Genomic DNA, 24,371 nt, shown 5'->3' with positions numbered 1-24,371 from the left:
AATCAGTTAGCGATTATGTGCTGGCTTTGAAGAGATTGGCGGTCCACTGTAATTATGGTGAATTCCTCAATCGGGCGTTACGTGACCGATTCGTATGCGGACTGAACAATCCGAAGATACAAAACAAACTACTGAACACAGATGACCTCACATTCGAAAAGGCTTGCAGTATTGCCAAGACCATGGAGATGGCAGACAGGAACACCCAAGAATTTCACCCTTCACGCAGTGAAACTGTTCAAGTCAACAAGTTGACAGAACAAGGAAGTAAAAACACTGAAAAGAAGAACACTGAACAATTGTCATGTCCTAGGTGTGGGGGTAATCATTCAGGTCAGTCTTGTAAATTTAAGTCAGCAAAATGCTACAAGTGCTCCAAGATTGGGCATTTAGCTTCTGTTTGTCGCAGTAAGGATGAAAAGAAAAAGGGTAAAATTCATAGTGTACAGGCTTCAGAATCAGGCAATGATGAGTGTGAGGATGAGGAATTAGGAATTTATTCTCTGAATTCGCTTGACCAAAACAAGCCTAATTGCAATAGGTACACTGTAGAAATGGAAATCAATGGTAAACTGTGTATGATGGAGTTAGACACAGCTGCAGATTTCTCAATAATGAGTAGAAGTGAATATCTAGAGAGGTTTGCAGACAAGCCTCTGTCTCCTTCTAAAGTAACACTTAAGACATACACGGGTGAATTACTTGATGTGTCAGGGGAAATGCAGTGTGACATAGTGTATAAGGGTAAACAATACTCTCTACCCATTCTTGTAGCCAATTATGATGCAAAACCTACTTTACTTGGTAAAAACTGGCTGCGGCACATTAAGTTTGAGTGGGGTGAGATATTTTGTATTCCCAAGGGAGACCCTAGGAGTGCTGATAGTCAACTGAATGAGTTGCTATCTAAACATAGCGAATTGTTTACTGAGAGTTACAAAGGTATGACGGGCCTTGAGGCCCATATTACTATGAGAGGCGATGCAAAACCTGTATTCGTGAAAGCGCGTAGGGTTCCATATGCTTTAAAAGAGCAAGTCGAAAAAGAGTTAGACAAACTAGAAAAGCATGGTGTTATTAAGAAAGTTGACAGGTCACTTTGGGCTAGCCCAATTGTGGTAGTGCCAAAGGCTGATAACACTGTCAGAATATGTGGAGACTACAAATCCACTATCAATCAGTCAGTTGAAGATGAGCAATATGTTTTACCTACTACTCAGGATTTGTATGCTGCTCTGGTTGGCTCTAAGGTATTTAGTAAGCTTGATCTATCACATGCCTATGCCCAGCTGAATGTTGACAAAGAAAGTCAAGAGTACTTGACAATTACCACTCATAAAGGCCTTTATTCCTACCAGAAATTGCCCTATGGGGTCAAGTCATCCCCAAAAATCTTTCAAGCAAAAATGGATCAAATTCTTCAGGGAATTGAAAAATGTGTTTGTAAACAAGATGACATCTTGATAGGGGGCAATGACTGGCAAGAGAATCTCAAGATACTTGCTGATGTGTTGGACAGGCTACACCAATACAATTTGCATTTAAAACTGGCAAAATGCGAGTTTTTGAAACCTGAAGTGGTTTATCTAGGTCTGAGAATAAGTGCCGAAGGCCTGCAACCGGTGGAGGAGAAGATCAGTGCAGTGAAAAGAGCCCCAGCCCCAAAGAATGTGAGTGAATTAAGGTCCTTCCTGGGCATGGTTCAGTATTATCATTCCTTTTTGCCAGGGCTGGCTACAACCTTAGCACCTCTGCATAGGCTTTTGCAGAAAACTATTCAATGGGAATGGACAGATGACTGCCAGAAAGCTTTCGAGGCATGCAAGGAGGGCCTCACCAGTGAGTCGCTGTTGGTCCACTATGATCTAAATCGTGAGCTTAAGTTAGCTTGTGACGCATCGAGTTATGGTTTGGGGGCAGTGCTTAGTCATGTAATGGAGGATGGTCAAGAAAGGCCAATAGCATATGCATCACGTACCCTCAGCTCAAGTGAGAAAAATTATGCTCAAATTGAACGGGAGGCCTTGTCTATTATTTTCGGGGTAAAAAAATTTAATCAGTTTCTATATGGACGAAAGTTCACTTTAGTAACTGACCATCAGCCATTGTTGGCTATTTTGGGCCCAAAAGCTGCTATACCCACACTTGCAGCTGCCCGTATGCAGCGCTGGGCACTTGTCCTTTCAGCATATGACTATAACATTGAGTACAGGAGCTCCGAGAAGCACAGCAACTGTGATGCCCTTTCTAGATTACCCCATGAAGAGTCTAAGATTGGCAGTGAGAGTGAGATTTACAATGTAAGTGCCATTGACAAAGATTTCCCCATAACTGCAAAAGAGATTGGAAAAGCTACATTGATGGATCCAGGGTTAAGCAAGGTACTTGATTGGGTCATGGTGGGGTGGCCAGAGGTTTGTGATGAAGATTTAAAACCCTATTACACCCGTCGACATGAACTTTCTTGCGAACAAAATTGCATTCTCTGGGGTTCCAGGGTGATCATTCCCCCAGTATTTAGGGAAAAGATGTTGGAGGAGTTGCATTGGGAGCACCCAGGCATTTGTGCAATGAAAGCAATAGCACGCACCTGTGTTTGGTGGCCCAAGATGGATGAGGAAATTGAACAAAAGATTAAACTATGCTCAGTGTGTCAGGATGTGCGGACCTCTCCACCTTGTGCCCCATTGATACCCTGGAAATGGGCCACGCGACCCTTTCAGCGTATTCATGTTGATTTTTGTCAGAAAGGGAGTGATTTTTTTTTTGTGGTGGTTGATAGTTTTTCAAAATGGATAGAGGTTAAGCACATGACCTCAATCACCACAGAGAAAACCATAAATGAGTTGCGTCTTATATTTGCCCAACATGGTTTGCCCGAGGAGTTGGTATCAGATAATGGGCCACAATTTGTTTCAAGTGAGTTTGCTGAGTTTATGTATAAAAATGGCATTAAACATACCCTAACTCCTCCTTATCACCCACAATCAAATGGTGCTGCTGAGAGATCAGTCAGGGTGGTAAAGGAGGCGCTTGTCAAACAAGTTCTAGAGGGAAACAAGGGAAGGTCTATCAAACATAGACTAGCAGACTTCCTCTTGAGATACCGTACCACCCCACACAGCACCACAGGTGCTACGCCAGCAGAACTGCTGATGAGACGTAGACTGCGTACTCGTTTAACTCTAGTGAAACCTGATCTAGCCAAAACCGTAGAGAGTAAACAAAATAAGCAGAAGGAATATAAGGATTTAAAGGGTCATCAAGATAGGCTGTTTGCAGAGAATGACATAGTTCGAGTGAGAAATACTCAAGCCCGTAGCAATACTGAGAGGTGGATTCTGGGAAGGGTAGTTAAGGTCTGTGGACCCAGAACATATTTAGTTAAGACTGGCTATAAGACCAGATATGTTCATGTTGATCATTTAATTAAAGCATATGATCAGGTGCCATATGAAACTAGAGAGTTGGACATACCTGTCCCAGAACTGTGTGAGCAACCCACTCTAAGTGTAGATAATAGCCAAGTTTCATCCGGGGTGCCGCAGCCACCAGTCAATTTTTCAGATAAAGATGATGAGCCTAATTCTAGTATTAGTGAAGAGAATTTAAACACACCATCGCCGGTTGTTCTGAGGCGATCAGAGAGAATTAGGAAACCTGTCGACCGACTGAACCTGTAGTGAATGTTATGGCTACTATTGTGTTACTGGTAAGGATATCTTATTTGTAAGGGGAAAGCAGTGTAATATATTAAGTACCCTCTAGGGTTACTGTGTATGTACCCAGAATACATTGCTGGAATAAAGTTGTGTTGAAGCGGCCATGTTGTTTGACCTCGTGGGTTTATATCACTAGCAATATATTACACCGAGTTCTGTAACTTCAATGCCGAGAGATCGACAACAGTCAGCGTGTTACCGCCGCAGAACAATATAGCTTGGCAGTGTTTTGCGGAGTGTACATTTACGTTGATATTTTATGACGTACTAAGTAAGAAACTTTGTAACCTGGCTGTCAGAACTGGAATCAATTATGGTTAGAAAATGCAAATGGCTTTGAGTTAAAGTTTCGGCAACATTTTCCGGTCCTTGGAAGCCGGACGAGCGAATCGAAGAAGTGGTGTGAAATTGGGTATGGATTCAACCGAAGCGATCAGCGATGGCGGACGCCCTTTGGATTCAACTAACACAACTCAAACAGCGAGTAGGAAAGTTACGAGTTTAAAAAATAAACGTGCTACGATCAAAAGAAGAATAACTAACACTTTGAGGAAATTAGTATTAACCGTTGAGTCACATGGACGGAAAGCTATTATTTGTGACTACTTAAGCAAACTACAAGAATTTCTCATCGAGGCGGAAGACCTTAATGATGAGCTCGTCTCTGTAATCCCAGAGAATGAACACGAAACCACTTTAAATTGGTACGGGGAACAGCTCGAAAGAGTTCAAGACGCTAAATTGGAGGCTAATGCGCACCTTTTCGAAAGAGCAGAGGAAAGTTTTAGCTGATTGAGCTCCGTTAAATTAAGCAAAACTTCTACTGCGGCGAGATCCTCTCAAGCAGCCGAAATTCGTGCGAGAATGACCTCAGCGGAAATTAAAGTGAAAGAGCTTACCTTGGAGGAACAGCAAAGAATGGAGGAGTTCGAAAAACAACTGGAGGTTAAAAGAAAACTTAAACTTGTTGAAGACGAAGCTGAAAGGCTCAAATGTAAGGCCGAAGGAAGAAGAAAGACTCAGGAAGCCAAGGACGAGGTTGCACGTCTCGCAGCAGAAGAAGCAATCTTTGAAAATGAAGATCATGACCCTGAAACTCTGCCGAATTGATTGCTCGATTTTGTGGATGAATCTTTGGAATTTTAACAATCAAATGCTGTGGTGGGACACTTACCCATGATCCCCAAACTCCTCACTGATATTTTCCATGAAGTAGAACTGAATCATGGAACTGTGTTGTCAACAAACATCATAATAGAAGCTGTTAAATTAACACCATTATTACAACAGACAAAATCAGCTGTCTCATTCAAAGTCCATCAGAGCTCAAGGTCTGACAAATCTAAAGAAACATTGCCATCTTATCACTCATGGATTGGAGACTTACGAGCACAGCCATCAGCTTTAACAAGTATAAACAACCCCAAACCCCCGTTCTGTGCTCATTCTACTCGGGACTCTCTTCCTAAATTACACCTACAAAAGTTTGATGGTGATCCTTTACGCTAGTCTGATTGGTCTTCAATGTTTAAATCGATTTTTCATGATGCTAATCTTTCCCTTGATGGAAAAATGTAACATCTTTAGAATTCTGTGATTGGAAGAGCGAAGTCTGCAATTGAAGGATATGGTTACTGTGGAGATTCTTACTATGAAGCACTAAAGGAATTGGAATCTAGATTTGGAAAACCCTCTCTTGTTGTAAAAGTTACATTGGATAGACTCAGGAAAACGCCTCGTGTACAAAATGACAAACCTCGAGAAGTTAGGAACTTTTCTGATATCGAGAGATGGCCAGGGACACAAGTTATCCTCTTGCCCCAAGTTTAAGGCCCTAAGTGGGTAGGAACACCTTGGTGAAGTACAAAAACATGATTTGTGCTTCTCATGCCTAAGTCCTTAACATTAGCTAAGTAATTGTTCAAATAAGAAACAGTGTGGTGTGAGTGGGTGCTCACGATCACATAATGCATTGTAGCGCAATTTAAGGAACGTTACCTCAATGGAGGAGAATGGTGATGCAGTATCAGCTGCCAACCCAGTGGTTCTAGGGGCAGTCGGTTTATCAACTTAACACTCTAACCCTTCTCATCAAAGCAGTAAAACCTCTTTGCTGTTACAAGTGGTACCAGTTATCCTCTATGGTCCAAAGGGATACTTTAACACTCACGCAATCTTGGACACAGGAAGCACCTGGAGCTTGCTGTTATCAGATGTTGCTGAAAAGCTTGGTTTGGATGGCCCCTTGGAAAGTGTGTTCTTAAATGGAATTCAGAAAACATCTGAGTTGCAGACGAAGCGTGTTAATGTACAAGTCAGTCCAGTAAATGACTTTGGTACCCAATTTGATGTGAGTGGAGTCCTTGTGGTTGATCACCTGAGTGTACCTGAAAAGATAGTGAAAATCCAGGAGCTACAAAAAAAGTGGCCACACCTCTCAGACTTAAGGCTGACGAAACTTGTGGGGACTGAAGTCACTTTACTCCTTAGTAGTGATGCCGCGGAACTCATAGTCCCCCTGGAAATACGGCGTGGTTCGAGGGGTTCCCCTATTGGTGTTCGCACTAGGATTGGTTGGACTGTTACTGGCCGGGTACCTGTTCATATTCAAGAACAAGAATCTATTTATAAAGTTCATGTGGTAACTCCAGACGAAGAGCTCAATTGAAACCGTAAAAGCTGGTGGCGAACAGAGAACTTTGGTTGACGTTATGATAACGATACCCAACGTTCAGTTGAACATGGAAGAGTCATGAAATTCTTGAGAGAAAGTACATGGAAGGTGCAAGGTCGTTGGGAGGTTCTCTCGATTTGGTGTGATGACGTTATTAGTCTTCCTGACAACTTTAACACTGCAGCTCGGTGACTTGAATTTCTTGAGAAGAGACTTACTAGTGATCCTGAGTTGGCTGCAAATTACAAGAAAACTATTGACGTAGACATGGAAAAGGGATACATAAAACGGCTCACGAAAGAGGAAACAGCTGCCCCAGCCATGCGAAAATGGTGCACGAGAATAACAAAGAGAAAACAACCTTATGTCTCTGAATTTTCCTCGGACAATTCCATCGTGGAAGAAGTTAAAGAATTCAAAGACTTGGGTTAAACAACTACTGAGCACTTGAATTGGAATTCGCACATTGATATTATTGTGTCTAAAGCCAACAGAATGCTAGGGCTAATCAAAAGAACTTGCAGAGGACTGGATGACTCAAACACGCTGAGAACTCTCTACTGCGCATAGATCTCTCAGGCTCCGGGTAAAATAACGATTTATTACTTGTTCGTCCGAAGTGCTCGCGGAAGATATGGTCCCAAGCCATAGGCAGTCGCTGAAGTACCCTACACCAGTAACACATGTCGAATTCGAGAACGGCGTGGTTCTTACTCAACCTTGCTTTGACGGCGAAAAATCCGATGGAGGTCTGAGACTAGTTATGAATAATTTCACAAAAGCAAGGCCATCCGGGCAACCCATACGGCGTCTGACGCGAATACAAACTCTCACAATTCCTCGAGCTTTTTCACCGAAAATGACATTCCTGGAGCTTCCTTAGGAGATAGAAATCTCTCACAATTTAAGACTGAGGACTTGAGTCCTAGTTGAAGTGCAGAGGTAACCCAGCGAAAGGTTTAAAGACAAAAGCAGAGCTTGTGAAAAGGTTAGTCTCGAGCACAAGATGCGTACTTCGAGGTGTTTTGATTGCTTGACAAAATTGTCAATTGTGATTCCTTGCACTTAAATTGACCTAATTTCTTATACTTTAGGGTTCTTAAATACATCAAGAGCGGAAAGGATAAAAACATCATTGATCCTGATCCAAACAATCCTTATTTTAAACGAAAACAACTACGCTCGGCAAACAACACAAGTTCACACTCCACTGCTAAACGACATGTTCCCGTTAAGTTCCCTGAATCTATGTGGTGCTATTCACTTCAGAAGATGCTTCCGTTTACTAGAGTGGAATTAAAGAATCATATAACACGTTCTGGGGTCTAGATAGTTGTAGATTTCCATTAAAACAGCGTTGTTAGGAGCTTCCTTAGGAAACGAAGTGTAGAAGGACAGCAGAATTGTCGCGGCGAAATCTTTCAAAAGAAAAAAGTCTACTTTTTACATGTAAACATTCATTCTTCTTTGAAATGCCTTCTATTTCTCTTTGGAGCTCTTCTATTCTCATTTCATACTGTTTCACAAGCGCGACAACACTCTGATCAGTCTGAATCCGTGCATCCTTCAACTCGGCCAAATCGGTCTGAGTTTTGACATCTTTTCTCTTTGCCTCATTTTCGACGTTGTTTTCATTAGATTCTACGGTTGTAATCTGACTCTCTAGCTGTTGATTCGATTTCTCATTTACGCTACTTTCTGTGCACACCATGAATAAAGCCCTGGATGATTGATGAGTAGTTGCTTGACAAGTGGATCTTTGAGGTGGAGGCTTTCTTTTGCGCGGCGAAGTACGCCACTGAAATACCGAAGGTACGGCACTGGTTTGAAGGCATATTTTGCCCGCTAAAGTTTTCTTCAAGTCTTCCTTTTTGAAACAGTGCGAGCAGAGCATGATCGAGTCCAAGACTTTGAAGTTTTTTCCTTCCTCTAAACGGATAGCATGAAGCCATTGCTTTCTCGCAAGTTTTCTTTGGGAAACTTGGAGTAAGATATTTTTTAAACGTTTTCGTCGCGATATCCCCTAGTAGTACATAAAGGAACACAGCAGTGGCATGGCATTGTACATAACTTGAGCCTTAGCTATATTAGTAATCGATCCTTTGAGAGACAAAGCTTTTTGGATTAATAAATTGCGCCAGAAACTTTTTGACAAACGCTTACAAGTGCACAAATCCCGCATGCCCGGGTGGCCTCGTCCTTATGCATTAACTTTAGTCTTCACTCGGCTGCTGCCATTATGGCAAAGGTGTATAGGAACTAAGCAGAGATCTCGCCCAGGCAGGACTATTGTCTTTAAGACTACTTTCAACTGCAGTCATGCCCGTATTAAGAACGTTATCAATTATATTCTACCAAACCTAGATTGTACTGTGTGGTACAAGAAAACTGTGACAATAGCTAATCTATGTAACTAAGTTTTTTGGAGGGCCACGGTTTTAGCTAAGGCCGTGGCCCCCAAAATATTTTTGTCACCTTGCCTTAAAACGGCAACTGAGAGAGGGAGAGAGGCCAATTCAAGAAAAGCGTGTGACAACAAAAAGAATTCGGGAAGACAGACAAACGATGTTGAAGATCCTCGGGAAGGCAACAGTTGTGGTATGGAAAACCCTGCTTTTGATTTTGTGGTGACTGAAAACAACGAAGAATATTTTTGTGGGTATCATCTTCAAGTGAGTCTATGATGAAAGTGAATATTAATGGTATTGCTCAGGAAGTTTTGATTGTTTCTAGATCTGTAAGCAATTTGATTGGGGAAGAATGGGGACATTGAACATTGTTCCAAGAAACTGTTTGCTTATGCTGGCAATAAAATTGATGTCGTTGGCCAATTTTAAGTTGAAATTTCCTTAGTGAATACTTAAGTAACCTCTAAATTTATAGTGGTCAAGAAAGGGCGTTGCATTCTGGGAGATGGTACTGCAAAGGATCTTGGGCCAAGAGTTAGTCCTGTGGGTGATAACTGCAATGAGATAAGGGGTGACGTTGCAGATTCACTGAAAGCTCAGTATCTAAAGTTTTCAGCGGAATTAGAAAGCTCAAAGACTTTCAATTGAAGTTACATGTAAACCCAAATGTACCACCAGTGGCACAAAAGGTGAGGCGAGTACTATTTGCACTATGTCAAAACGTGGAGGCTAAAATGAAAGAGCTGTTACATGCCGATATAATTGAAGGGGTGGAAGGCCCCACCACATGGGAAAGCTCATTTTTCATTGCACGTAAGCCTAATGGCGACATTAGACTTTGTGTGAACATGCGACGAGCAAACGAGGCAATAGTTAGAGAACGCTTGTCGATATCCACTGTTGATTAGGTTTTAGAAAAACTTAATGGAAGTTCAGTTTTCTCTAGGTTAGATTTGCATCACGGTTTTCAACAGATTGAGCTCCATCCAGATTGCAGGGACATTACCACCTTTCTAACACATGAAGGTTTGTTTCCTTGTAAGAGAGTGAGCCTTGGAGTAAATGCAGCTCCTGAGAAATATGAACACATCAACAGACAAGTTATCGCAGACATTCATGGAGTTGTAAACATTGCGGATGAATCGGTTGTTCACGGTAAGACGGTCGCTGAACAGGATCGAGATCTGCATGAGCTATTGGCAAGGCTGGAAGATAAGAACCTTACCTTGAATGGCGGCAAGCGTACCTTTGGATTGAACAAAGTTGTTTTCATGGGGATACTCCTTTAAGAGCGTGTCATCGGTCCCACATAGGAGAAAAAAGTACGAGCAGTATAAGAAACAACCCGTCCAACTTCAGCCTCAGAAGTGAGAAGTTTACTAGTTCTGGTTGGATTTAGTTTCCGATTTGTTCCAGATTTTGCGACTAGGGCAGAGCCCTTATGAGTTATTTGTCGGGGGAAAAGAACAAGAGAACGCTTTCAACAACTTTTTAATTATAGACTAGTGAGCAGCACTCCTGCGAACAGTACTTGTAAAACTTTTTGTATTTTCCTACGCGTTTCGTCTAACTGTTAGCTAAAACCGAGGCCCAAAAAATATTTTCTCACCTTGCCTTACACGTGTTAAATTTTTCACAAATTTTTCGCAACTTCGCCTGTTCCTGTTCGTAAGTCCGGCCGAGACTTTACGGTCATCGGCCCCTGTAACTTTGGCTTATAAATACAGGCGTTTAGTCACACTTGTAAAACTCCCTGAAGAAGTCTACGACAGTTAGACGAAACGCGTAGGAAAATACAAGAAGTTTTACAACTACTGTTCGCAGACGTGCTGCTCACTAGTCTATAATTTCAAAAAACGCTGAAAGAGGATCTTGCTGGAGCATCCATGTTAGCCTACTTTCACTGGAAAGCACACTTGCAGGTCATTGCGGCCATTGAAGTCTTAGTGGCACTGAGCGCAGATATAGTCAAACAGAGAAAAAGGCTTTAGCCCTCGTGTGGGCCTACGAGGGATTCAATCTGTATTTGTACGGCCTCCCAGACTTTGACTTGGTGACAGACAATCAAGCACTGAATACCATCTATGGCCCCAGATCTAAACCATCAGCACGCATCGAACATTGGGATTTGAGATTACAGCCCTACAAGTACAAAGTTCGTTAAGTAACTTCCAGGGAGAACATTGCAGATGCGATGAACTAACATACCAGCGTCAAATGGACATCTCGAGAATGAAGAACCCGTGCGTGAAGTTACGCTGCAGGCTGTGCCCGTAGCCTTGAGGACTGAGGAAATAGACGACGTTTCGTTTATGGACGAAAGATTGGCAATTGTGCGCAAGTCTTTGAAGATCGGTAACTGGAGTGAGACTTCAAAAGCTTATTCCCTAGTACAGTCGAACCTCGATTATCCGGACTCGTCGGGACCTCAGTAAATAGTGCGGATAGTCGAGAGTCCGGATAATGGAAAATTTGAATATCTGAGATAGAAATGTAAACAAAAGCAAAGAAAACACCATTTTAATTGTGAAGTCTACGCAGCCTGTATGTATTTCCGATAAAAAAAACTTTCGGTTCAGGTATTTACAAAGGTCTAAAATGTTCAAGCATGTTAGCTTGCTTCAACATGAGACTTATAGCTTGATCGCATTGCAAAGTCCATCATTCGTCTTAGCTGCATTAAATGCACAGTCGGCATCGCTCTGTGATTCCATCCTCGACAAGTGTTTTTTGAAACATTGTGCTGCCTCTTTAGTCGATACTAGTTTCTCGTTGTCGCCCTCCTCTTCCTAATCGCTACATACACTTTCGCTTTCCGTCGAATCTCCGACAATGGGGGCTAAAATCTCTTCATCAGACATTTGCAGTGAATTTGGGAGCTCGTTTTCCAGATTAAGGCAGTCTTCCCCAGCGCGAGCATTTGGTATTTCCTCATTGTCAAGTTGCTGTACATGTTTCAACATCTCGACCATGGACTCAGCGATATTATCCTCTCTGAATTCGGGCTGTGAATTTTACTCGCGGTTGTCCAAATTTTGAAAAGGGCATAGGGTAATACACCGTTTCAAAGTCTTTCGAAAAGATTATTGGGCTTTTTGTGACTTTGAGTTTTCAGGATCACAGCTAATTAACCTGAGAAAAGAGTCCGTGATGAGTTAACTTACATTGTCCGGATAGTGCCAAGAGGGACAAGGATCGTAGACCGTTACCCCCAAGAGACTACTTACTAGTTGTAGTGGACTATTTCTCAAGATGGATGGAAATAGATGTGCTCCACTTCACAACAATGCTACAATCATAAAATGTATTTACAACCATTTCGCAAGGCATGGTGTACGGGTTGGTTTAAGGACTGATAATGGAGAGGAGATGGAGATGTATCTGGAGAGAATGGGTATTGCACACCCCTGCAATACACCCTTATGGCGAAGAGGCAATGATGAAGTCGAGTGTGAGAATCGTTCACTCCTAAAAGCCATAAAAGTTTTTCAAGCTGAAGAAAAAGATGGACGCCAAGAATTAAACAAGTTTCTGTTGGCCAATGGATCAACGAATCACAAAACATCAGGGGTCGGCCCGGTCACGCTATTCTTTAAAAGGAACTTAACTACCAAGCTATCAGAGTTTGTTGAAGCAAGAGATCGGAGTGATGGAGCATTACAACAAGTGAGAGATCGAGATGCGGCAAAGATACGGCAAGCCAAATAGTATGCTGAGGCAAGAAACCTTGCTACAGGCAGACATATTGCTGTTGGAGATTCGGTTCTGATAGAACGAAGAAAAGAGAACAAGCTGTCCCCAGCACATGAGAGTAAGCCTTAAGAGGTTTATGTAAGAAATGGATACTAGGTAATACTGAAGTCACCCAAGGGAGTTCAACAAAAAAGGAATTTCAAACACATCAAGCCTCTGGTGACTGAGTCAGCACCGTATATTGCTACAGAACCAAAGGTGAAAGTGGTGGACGAGTCCCGTCTAGGAATGACTCTCACAGAAGAGACTGTTACGTACGACGCCCCGCGTAAGTTGGAAAGAGTTAGCCGGCCCCCGAGGGCTTTGACTAACTATGTACTGTCTTGGACACTTAAGAAACTGATAAATGGTTGAATTTTGACCTTATACCCACTAAGCCAATTTATTTTATAAAGTTTAAGACGTTAATTTACTGCAGTTAGAGTCTAGGCGCCTGCTTTGGTGCACCATAGTTCCTGTTTATTTCCATATGGACCATTTAGTGGTTCCTTTGTCTTTTCGGGAAAAGATAGAGATTAAGGTACTGGTAGCTAGATCCGGGACCATCAGAGTAGGTTGACGTGTGCAGAATAGTACATGGCGGTTATATATTGGCTTTGTGTCCATTACTTTGTGTTACAAATACTACAAGTCTGATGAAATTTTCGTTTTCCAGGTACATTAAAAACAGATTTCGTGGGAAGACAGAAAATTTTGTGCTGGACTTGCACTTTGGAATAGCCAAGTAATTTACCTGCGTGTAGACGTCTCTTATTTCCTATGTTGCGCGCGGAAAAGAGAAGTAAGCGTAACTCCATCGCTAATCGTGTTCCAGTGTCTGTGACAGGCTGACACTGAAGTAAAACTCACGAAAGACCAACTTTTTTATTGCAAATCCCAAAACACGTGCTATACACCAGCAAGATTTTCAAAGTACGTTTACACAAAGGATGATCCTAAGAAGTACGTTATGTAACGATGTAACCATAAAATTAGATAACAGAGAAATCTACGTCCGACACACAGCGCCAATTGTTTGACTGCTCTGATAATCTGCTCTGATAATGTATGTGGTGATTTATGTAAGCGGGGTTTTCCCGTCAAAACAAATAAAAGGATGGGCAATTCTGTGCTGTGTTTTTCGTCGATTGGAAAGCAGAGCGATCGAAATATTGTGCGGGGCCGCGAAAAATTTAAAGTGTGCCCGTAAATTGCTTCTTTACAATTTAATGTACATGATACACCCCATCATATTTGAAGACAGTATGTGAGAAAACTGCAAAAGCGGCGTGGACCTCGCACCAACTTACGAGAACTTGACGAAGAAAATTCTCAATACTACGTGGTTCCAAAAACTATAGGGCTACACGATTTAACTGCAGAGAGACTGTTTCTCCTGAGAAGAGAATTCTCTTAGAGGAATCGTCGAACGTTTTTGGCTCAATTCATTCTTCAACGGCTGTAAAAAACAATAATCCCACGTTTGACGTTATTTCCAACGTTGCTCAAGCTAGACCAGCAATCATACGTGAACAAGCTCAAAATAAAAGTCAAACTGTTGTACAAATAAAGGTTCAGTGGCCAAGCAAGGTAAGATTGAACATGCTGCCCGAAGAGTTAGATAGCCTGGGAAAGATTATTTCACAATTTATGCGGAAATAAATACCCTGCCATCGGAACGCTTGAACATGATTAGCAACGGCGTTACGCAGACGTCCCTTTTCCGCGTGCAGCAAAGGAAATAGGAGACCTCTGCATGCAGGCAACCAAGTAATCATAATTTGAACTACGGACGATTCCTTCCATAAAAAAAGTGTCGACAAGCTCCATAGACGTGTATTTGATCGAGCAGGATCCGTTAGCCGAGTGTTTCGCTAAAATAAGTATTGACGGTTTTTCTGGACTTACTCACGGAAATGAGCTCGCGAGCGATTTCATTAGAGCGAACTTTTAGGCATAACTGGTCGAGTAGTAGCTTCCTCTCTGGAAAGTCTGGAAAGTATGTCTTGTATTTATTTTTTCTCGGGAAGGACTAGTCTTGAAGAAGTAGTTCGGTTTTCCTGAAAGTTTAAACTGTAACACTTGGTTTATAAGGTCATGCGTACCACAAATGATTATTCTCTTAAACTCGTGATTCTCTGGAATGTGCCGTCTTTATTGCGTGCTTGAAGAAGACATTTAGACACCGGCAATGATGAAGAACCACACATTATTCTCATTCTTGAAATAAGTAACTAAGACCGTGCTTTAATTCTAGAATACGACGAATAATAATGGTGAATTATTCTCATATTCTATATCCTGTTTGCCGATCCAAAGGCTGAAACAAATTAACATCTGAGTATTTCTATTTCGAGTTAAGATACCGCTTGGAGAGTATTACAAGCCGATATGAATCAAATCACTTTTTGTAAATGCTGGTAAACTTTTAAACAAGATATGGAAGAAAATTGACTTGTTTTGAAGTTTCCTAGTTAATCAGGTAAATGCTTTCACAAAGTTTTGCTTTACTGATCATCTCTAGCAAGGCGAAGAAATTTTTGTCTAAACTCGCGGACAAACTAATATTCTCACCGAGCAAGTTAACGACTAGCTGGTGACTTTTATTGACGGTCTTAATATCTCAGAGATGCTTAGGCAGTGTAATTTTTATATTTGGATAAACTAAAGAGAATATTCCAAAAGAATGTTATAAGTTTTTCGACGACTCACCGGGAGTTTCGTTAGGGAGCTTTAGCAACGACGACGGCGATGGCAACGAAAACGTCGAGTCGAAATCTAACTTTTCGTTTTTGTAACTCTTTCGAGGTTATTGCGATGTGTTTCACTTGGAAAATGCTGGCGAACTACTCAGCGACTAAATCACTACGAACGGTGTTAAAGTAAGGAGAAAGAAAAATTAACCGTCATGCGTTCACGTTCTCGAGAAAACCTAAACTTTGGCTATTTCACGTTGTTGTTTTGCCGAGAGCGGCAAAGAAAAGTACCAAAATGTTAAACGCACGTGCATGGCGATTGTTTTTGCTCATTAAGCCTATTGTTTTCTGCCGTTCTCGTTGCCGTCGCCGTCGTAGTTGCTAAAGCTCCCTAATGCGATGCGGACGAAAGCAGCGTGACGGAAGTCACAGCATTAATAGATTTATCACGGAAATTGTACGAGCTCAAAAAATTCCTGAACTAAACATCAAAGAGATTTCTGGATTAGCTTCACATTCCTAAACTGCAAACATCTGATACCAAGTTAGGAGGGTTGAGAGAAAAATTCCGCAGTGTAAACTCTGGGAAAGTTTCTGACTGCCGAGCGTCTGGTCCATTTAAGATCGTGACCATTTAAGGTCAGTGGTTCGAATCCCGTAGTGGCCCGATTTTTGTCAGGTCTGATTCTCGCTAATGCAGAAATAGAGCTCTCTACTGCGAGGATCGTGCATCATGCGTATCTATAACCGCAGTTCAAAATATATGAACTTCATATATTCACCGTATCTGATTTATCATCACGGGTTTATTACGAATCAACTTAACGATCTGCTCCCAGTTGGCTTGTTAGCTGAATTTGTAGAGCGCTGCACTAGTATCGCAGAGGTCAGTGGTTCGAATCCCGTACAGGCCTGATTTTTTTTTTTTTTTTCAGGTCTGATTTTCGCTATTGCATAAATAGCGCTCTCTACTGCGAGGATCGTGCATCATACGTAATCTACTGCGAGGATCGTTCATCATACGTATTTGCATTTGCTTTAAAAATCGGTCTCTGAAGCTGTCCTTTAAAAATAAGTATTGAGACAGGACAAGAGAAGACTTACCCTCTCTTTTCATTATTTCGTCTACTTTGGAATATCCACAAGGCTTTGTAAATTATATTTCACACATTCTCTTGGTCTTTGAAAGCCGATTTACTCGTGTTTCAGTTTTATCAAGTTAAGCTTGATTTCATGTTTTTTTCGACAAGAATTTGTGTTGAATTGTGGCTATTCTGACATACCTGAAGCAAATGTCGAAACTTCATCATTAAGTGCAGTTTTCTCTCAGATCATCGTGAAACGTTAACGACAAACGTAAAAGATGCCGGAAATGCCAACGTTACTGCTTCTGCAACCCTAAAATAAAAAAAAAAACAAGTGGAAAGTTTTTAAAAGTCACTAAAGTGACCAACTCTGAGTTAAAACAATGTAAATTTCGTAAAACTGATTTGACATAAACTCGCCTGACGGAAGAAAATAGTTTGATAAGAAACTTCTATAACAATTTAAAGCTTCAGTCTTGCTCGGAAAATTAAATGTTCACGGGCATGCCTGAACATGTCGAGAGAACCGTTGCGTTTGTGACAGTAAGGGGCCGACCATTTAACTTTTGAAGGGGGGAGGAGGGTTGATGATTTTGGAAAAAAAAATTTGCTGCAAGCGCTTGTTGGAAGAAAAAAATTGCATGCAGCCCAAATGTAACAGAAAAAAAAAAGCATTTAGAACGAAAAAAAATATTCTGCACAGCAGATTGCTAGAAAAAAAATTTTCTTGATGACCAGAAATCACCCACTCACCCCCCCTCAAAAGTTAAATGGTTGGCCCCTAATAAACCTTTATTTATTTCATACGTCATGGATTGGTCACGTGGTCTGAAATGGGCAAATAACAGTCGCGGCTGTGGTAACCTAACAGCCAAGCTTAGCGAATGGTTCACTTTCGTTACGTCTGTAATTGCCACAATATTTCTACAAATTCGGATTTGTCTTTTCATAAATAACGTGAGGACTTATAGCTTCAGAATTTAAGTATTCACGCTATATTTCTTCAATCTCTAGTCACGCGAATACGTGTTTTAATTTGCATGAGTGAATGGTCAGACACAAGGGGAAAATAATTTTGTCTCATCTCGACTTCTAATTATCACGGTTGTCTTCAGTTATTTATTTATTTTTTTAACAGATGTGGACTTTTAGAATAAGGTAAAATCGAAGTACAGACTTAAGAGGGACATCTGGTACCGAAGTGTGCTCTGAACATTTCGAAGACAGCCGAATTAGGTAATACTTCAGTCATTTAAGCGTTGATTCATCCGTGAATAAAAATATTTTGGCAAGAGAAAAAGGAATTTCGTCCATAGGATGTCGTTCTGCGGCACATACTTGAGTAGCTATTTCGAATTCTTGTTTACCCATTTCAAACCTCGTGAAACAGAGCTAAATAGGTCTCGTTCGTTATGTGGTAATGAGTTTCTCGACGTCAGCTAATTGCCAATGAGAAGAACAATTAAGAACAATTCTTAACATTTATTCAAATACATCTTCACCACTGTATTTTCCTAATGAAAATTCCCAATTAAACGACACTGCAAAGGGTAATGATTTTAGTCGGGTGGTGGTGATTGTAAAGTCACAAGAAATCAGCAAAATATATCATTTGTGTAATGTTCTCGTGACTTAGCCTGTTTGGGCACGCTGGACACGCACGAGTGATTCACTTTGAAATGTACTTTACCGTAGTTAGGTAAGAAAGAGCCAGAAGCATCCTGCGGAGCCAAAAGGTTACACGCATATGTAGTGCTGGTGAATGAACTTGCCTTTTTTACGATTTTTGTGACTTTACATTCACCACCACCCCGACGAAAATCCTTACCCTTTTCAGTATCGTTTTATTGGGAATGTTCACGGGGAAAATTCAGCGCTGAAGATGTGTTTGATTCGAAGAGATGTTGACAACGGTCCTTAACTGAATTGTTCTTGTCATTTGGATTTAATGACAAACTCATTAGCTCTGCCGAATGGGTCTGATGCCTTCACTCTATTGATTAAAATCCTTCTATTCTCGTGAATGAATTGCTTATAGCAAATCAAGAGTTGATCTTTTCACAAATTCGAGTTATTTTTGTGAGAATGTATCACAATTTACCTAAACCACAGAAGGGATGTAGGGATCGATGGGAAGACCGCTGGACTTCAGATGAAAAGGTTCAGGGTTTAGCCCCAGCCAGAGTTCCTGTGGAATGTTCTCTGTCAAAACACTGTCTTCTCAAGGAGAGCTTTATGGCTCAACCCTATAAGCTCTACGGCTCCAGGATCTTTTTTAACTTACTCAAGATATAGGAGTACGTGCGAATGACGAGCCTTGCGTCTAGTCCGTAAGATCCTATTCAATCAAATAAAAATTTGAATAAGTATTCAGCCAAGTTGAAATAACCAAACTCCCTTGGATTAAGCCTGATGCTTCAAGGGAAAAATAGCATTTTCTAAACATTTTCCTCAAAAAGTTCTTTTTGCGAAAAAAAGTAAAAAGCCCTTTTGTGTTTAATACTTTTTATTACTGTTGCGATCATCATTACTACTATCATTTTTATAGATATCGTTATTATTTTACATTATTATACAAGTGAGTGGGATGTTCTGGCCACTTTGCTTTCGAACTCGATCCAACTCATTGTTTAATTAGTCGCTGCAGAAGTTGCAGTTTTACAACGTTCCATTTGTCATTACAAAAAAAACATTCATGTCTAATAATAATAGTAATTCTTATATTGCGCGCTTTCCATCAAATGATCAAGCGCGCATTACATCTCAATAATAGTTATTAAAAATATACTGTGATAAAATTAAAGCTTACAACACATATTAAAATACTAGCAACTATCATGATAACATTTTAATAAAAATTAATAAAAAGCTTCCTTACAGAGGTGCGTTTTCAAGTGGTACTTAAAAATCCCTAGATCTGTAATAGAACGAGTCTCACGCGGTAATGCATTCTAAAGTGCCGAAGCTGTGACCTGGAATGATCTGTTTCCCAATGTAACCCTACTTCTATAAGTTGGCGTTGCAAGCAACAAACCATTTAAGGAGGATCTTAATTTATAAATTCCTGGTCCTTTAATTGACACAAGTTCTCTTAAATACGTTGGCGCAGTTCCAAGGGTGGCCTTAAAAACAAATAGCAGAATCTTAAAACTAATGCGTTGCCTAACCGGTAGCCAGTGTAGCTCGTAGAGCAACGGCGTTATGCGACAGTAGCGTGGCGCGCGACAAACTAGTCTTGCTGCGGTATTCAAAACGCGCTGAATCTTGCTCAGGTGAAAAGCTGGCAAGCCATATAAAAGACTATTGCAATAATCTGCGCGCGAGATGACAATCGCATGAACGAGGGCTTTAGTGGTATCTGTACTTAATAACCTACGGATTCCACTTATATTATGCAATTGATAGAATGCCGAGGCTTACTTATGTGGAATGACATATCCAGATTACGATCAAACCATGTCCCAAGATTTCGCGCGACTGATTTCACCTCTACGAATGTGTGACCTACAGTAATATCATTCCAGTTGACTTTCTCTAACTTTTGCCTAGTACCTATAAGCATTAGTACAGGCTTATCATCATTTAACATCAGTCGGTCTTCAATAATCCAGTTCCTCAAGTCATGTATGCAGTCGCGCATAGCATTTAGCGCCGCCTAGTCCATCCCTTGCACAGCAGTGTATCACAGCCAAATACAGCTGTGTATCATCTGCGTAGCAGTGTACACTTGGGAGGTGCTTGCTGACGATATCAATCAGCTTATTGGTGTAAACCGTAAACAGAGGAGGCCCGAGACAACTTCCTTGATGAACTCCTTGTCTGAGGGGAAAAGCTGATGATAAGCCGTCATTTATAGTGACACGTTGTGTACGATCCGCAAGGTACGACGCAAACCATTTTAATGCCTTGCCAAATCAAACGAAATCAAACCAAATCTCGACTTCAAACGATTTAGAAGATTGTCGTGCCGAACAGTGTCAACAGCAGCGCCAAGGTCCAGGATAACTAACAAAGTGACTTTCTGCGCCTCCATATTCAGCAAAATATCGTTCTTGACCTTGAGCAGTGCTGACTCGGTGCTATGATTTTGCTTCTCCGCGGACTGGAGAGGCATATGCAAATCATTAGCTGTCATGTGGTCAATGAGCTGATTAGCCCATAGTTAATCCAGCCCCTCGATTAACTATGACTAGCCGCTGCTATCTTCTACTGTAGGAGAATCCATTACCTGACGAGGGAATTCCGCGTTAAATGCACGCGAAAACCGATATGGCACGAATCGCTAAGCGATGAGTGTGATATCAGTTTTCAAGTGAAATTTAACGCGGAATTCATAAGTATGGTCATGGATTTTCCTTGAATCGCATAATTGAATAAGAATAAGGAGAAAAGAAAAGAGCAGGGTCGTTGGTTTCGAATCTAATTACCACGAGAGACTTTTCCTTAAAGCCTGGCACTTTACTTTGGATCCGAATGCTGGGAACGATCACATCGTACTTCCAGAAGCCTATAAAGACCTCGCGCGAGCATCAAATACAAAGTTACGCGCGCAAGCTTCGCGTCACGTTTTTAACTTTAAATAGCGTATGATAACGATCTTCGCTTTTCATATTACTGATGAAGACTTAAACACTAGCCGAAACGTCTGTTTCAGAAATAACAACAGTCAGAGGCAAGCAATTTCCATAAAACTTTGAAAACAGCGATATACTTTTTTTTTATCCTGAGCGCGAAACAAGAGATACGAAGCAATATTGAGTCACAAAAGATTGGTTCACATCATATCTTACTGATAGAGACCAGTTTGTTTCCCTGGGGGATACTGGGTTGGCGCTTCAACCTGTTTCTTTTATTGTGTTTTATTTTTCCACACTTGTTTACTTAGCATACTTTTTCACCTCGCATAATGACGCACTACCCACAAATATATTGGACGCTAACTTCCAAGATTTGTACCAAACGCAGATCCTTTGCCTGACAGGGCTTTACATTATTTAGCCACCTGAGCAAGGAAATAAAATTTGGTTTATTTTCTACAAAAAGAGAATCACCGGATGTAAGAATCGAGGAGAGAATCGAAATGGATATCTATCATAAATATTGGCAAAATATCCGAATGGTGAAAACAATAAGAAGGGCCAAAGTGCCCCGCAGGGTCGCATACATCTGCAAACACCTTGTTTTGAAACGCCGATTTACATAAATATTTCTTGATCCAAAAGTTTCGAATTTGTACCAAAATGTTTAGTAGATCCCAGGCTCTCTTGATCCACTGGTACACCTAAGAAATGCGCCTATTCTGAATAAAATCGCCGCTTATAGTACTGACTGCGCGCTCACGGTCCAGCCATGGCTTCTATCGAGAAGCATATTTTGGAACCCTATTTACATGGATATTTCTTCAGGTTTGGGATATATTTTAACATTTCTAGATAGAATAATAGTCAAATAATTTAAATCCACTATTGCATCTAAAGATATAAACCTATAACTTCGTCAAATTATTATTTTCCCTAAAAATTTCGCCATTTTCGCGAAGATTCTGGGTCAAAATGTGGGGGCCTAGGAACGAAAATAAAAATTTGAAGTAAATGTCTATATAAAAATCCAGGAAAGATCTATTGCTGCTCGATGTTTCGGAATCATCATGACTCCATTATCAAGAGACCAATTAACTAACATGCAACTAATTAAAGGAAGGTACAAGATAAGCATAAATTACAATAAAGGGCCTAAACAAACACCTTGGCGCGGATGAATCTGTTTGCACGTTCAGTGTTGGTTTACGGTATAAAACTCCAGAGAACCGGCTAGACAGGTTTTCTCGCATCAAGCAAGCGACGAATTGGATCAAAGTTACCGAAAAAAAAAAAGGCGGACAATTTAAATCATTTTTCTGACGTCGGAGATTCGGAATGGCTGGCGAATATTGATCTAAGTTTATTAGATAAATCGAGCTTAGAAAGCAGTTAAAGACAACGAAATTTCATCGTTTATCCAAGAAAATACAAACAGCAGCACGACAATGCACCAATTACGTTCCGCTTCAAATACTTCTGCCACGGACTCCCCGTAAATAAATATCCGCGGAATTCTCCCGCACTGAAATAAAAATTTGGCGTGTTGGATAATAATTAAGTTATTGGACTTTTTGGTGTGTCATATCGCTGCGTATTCTTATTCTTTATGTGTATTTTGACTTGCTCTAAGAGCTCGTCAAAATACGGCACAACTCGTAGAAATACTCAGCGATACTACACATCAAAATGTCTAATAAGATTTGTAGTTTGCATGAGTAAATAGTCAGAGGCACGAAAAATTATTTTGTCTCATCTCGATTTCTAAATATCATGGTTGTGTTCAGTTTCTTTTGTATGTGTATCTATGTATGTATGTAAATCTTTATTTAAACACGGAAAATCATCAGTTACATAATAAAAACTTAGATTGACTAACTCCTTTCCAAGATTGCCGTGTGGGAATCCTACATATCGATTACGTTAAGATTTCGCCTAAAGTGGTTAACGGATGAAGCATTTTTTAAGTTACTGGCCAATTTATTCCATAATATGGCCCCGCTGTAAGAGAAGCTTCGTTTCAAATAATTGGTATTTGGTTTGGACAGGACCAGTCTTCCCTCAGAGTTTCTTCTGTCGTACACAGAGTGACGCTGAGAGAAAAGACTTTGTAGATATTCGGGAGCAAGGTTGTTCATAATTTTATACATCATTAGGGCTTTTTGTTTCTCTTGTCGAAGAGATAGCCTCTCCCAATCGAGGGTGGAGAGAAAATGGTTTAAGCTTGTATCAAAGGGCAATTTAGTAATAATTCTGGCTGCTCGATTCTGTAATTTTTGGAGCTTATCGCTTAAGTAGCCATTTAACAGTCCCAGACGGGGCTGCAGTAATCAAAATGAGGCATAATCAAAGCGTTATAAATTTGAATTGCAGTTTCTTTGGATATAAAGGGACGTACACGTTTTAGGGCGCCTATAGCTGAAGAGACTTTCTTGCAAGTCTCTTCAACGTGGCTACCCCAAGACAGTTGGTCATCTATAGTAAGACCCAAAGATTTGGTCTTGTCCACTCTCTTGAAAATTTGCTCATCAATTCTGATTTCATTGATCAGTTAATCTTTGTCTTGATCCAATAATCATTAACTCTGTTTTAAAATAGATATGGACTTTTAGAATAAAGCAAGATCGAAGCAAAGACTTAAGAGGGACAACTGATACCAAAGTGTGCTCTGAACATTTTGAAGACAGTCGAAAAAGGAGATTGAAGGTGGATGCACCTGTCCTTCATTAATTGTTTTTATAGTCAACAAAAAGCCATTTCAAAAAGGAATGGTGTTTAGCTCGCAATAAATGTGACTTCTCACCATCCATCAAAACTTTCATTTTTCACTTTTATTTAGACAAAAATGCCTATTTGGAGATTTTGAATCTAAATCTGACTAGGATCAGAATCAAAACATTTACATTTTTAAAATTCTTTATTTTTCAATTTTAATTTCCTTTTCTCCGGTCATAAGCCATACACCTTTGGTCGTAAAACCCAGCAAATTAAAATAGACAAGTTTGGTCGGAGTGCCATATAATAAACTACTCACTAACTTCGCAGCTTTTGCTTGCATGAGCCGAACTGGGAATCTTGATTAGCCCTCTGTCGTTTTTACACAAACGTACCTAAGGTCGGTCTGTACTGTCACTACCTCTGATCAATATTTCTCAGTAAGGCCCTCACGCTCGGTTCGTAAGAAGTTAATTTAATGAAATGATGTCTCAAATCTTGCAAACTGATCATTGTACATATGCAATATGAGGATATCAATGAAGTGGTGGCTTTTACGGCTAACAATTAATTTCTTTTTGTTTTATTCTTTTTCTGACAGAAAATTTACACGCTTAACTTTTACTACGATTAGCGGTTAAAATCTGTCAGATTTATTAATGTAATGGATTTTTATTCTTATCAGGCAGGACTAGATATTTTAAGATTGTGCTGAAGGATTTACCGCGAATATAAATAAAGTTATCTATCTATCCTTCCATC

At 40.5% G+C, this 24,371-nt stretch overlaps 1 protein-coding gene and 1 pseudogene across 6 annotated transcripts in view; one reads left to right on the top strand and one right to left on the bottom strand.

Moving 5' to 3' along the window:
* Positions 1-24,371, top strand: part of LOC148730909 (uncharacterized) — a 97,670-nt pseudogene that overhangs the window by 35,088 nt on the left and 38,211 nt on the right. The gene's annotated exons all lie outside the window — the stretch shown is intronic.
* LOC111338402 (uncharacterized) overlaps positions 1-24,371 on the bottom strand; it is a 67,738-nt gene that overhangs the window by 29,428 nt on the left and 13,939 nt on the right. For 2 of the 5 annotated variants that reach the window (XM_088759606.1, XM_088759601.1), the window contains 2 exons: positions 18,419-18,655; positions 16,516-16,630 (listed from right to left, as the gene is read on the bottom strand). The gene's annotated coding sequence lies outside the window, so the exon portion shown is untranslated. Of the gene's footprint in view, positions 1-16,515; positions 16,631-16,737; positions 16,865-18,418; positions 18,656-24,371 lie in introns of those variants that run through there. The other 3 variants (XM_088759603.1, XM_088759605.1, XM_088759604.1) reach the window with 3 other exon arrangements.

The sequence above is a fragment of the Stylophora pistillata genome, chromosome 5, assembly GCF_964205215.1.
Source record: "Stylophora pistillata chromosome 5, jaStyPist1.2, whole genome shotgun sequence".
NCBI classification, from domain to species: domain Eukaryota; kingdom Metazoa; phylum Cnidaria; class Anthozoa; order Scleractinia; family Pocilloporidae; genus Stylophora; species Stylophora pistillata.
Note: the sequence above shows the minus strand (reverse complement) of the source record. Positions and strands in the feature narration are given on the sequence as shown.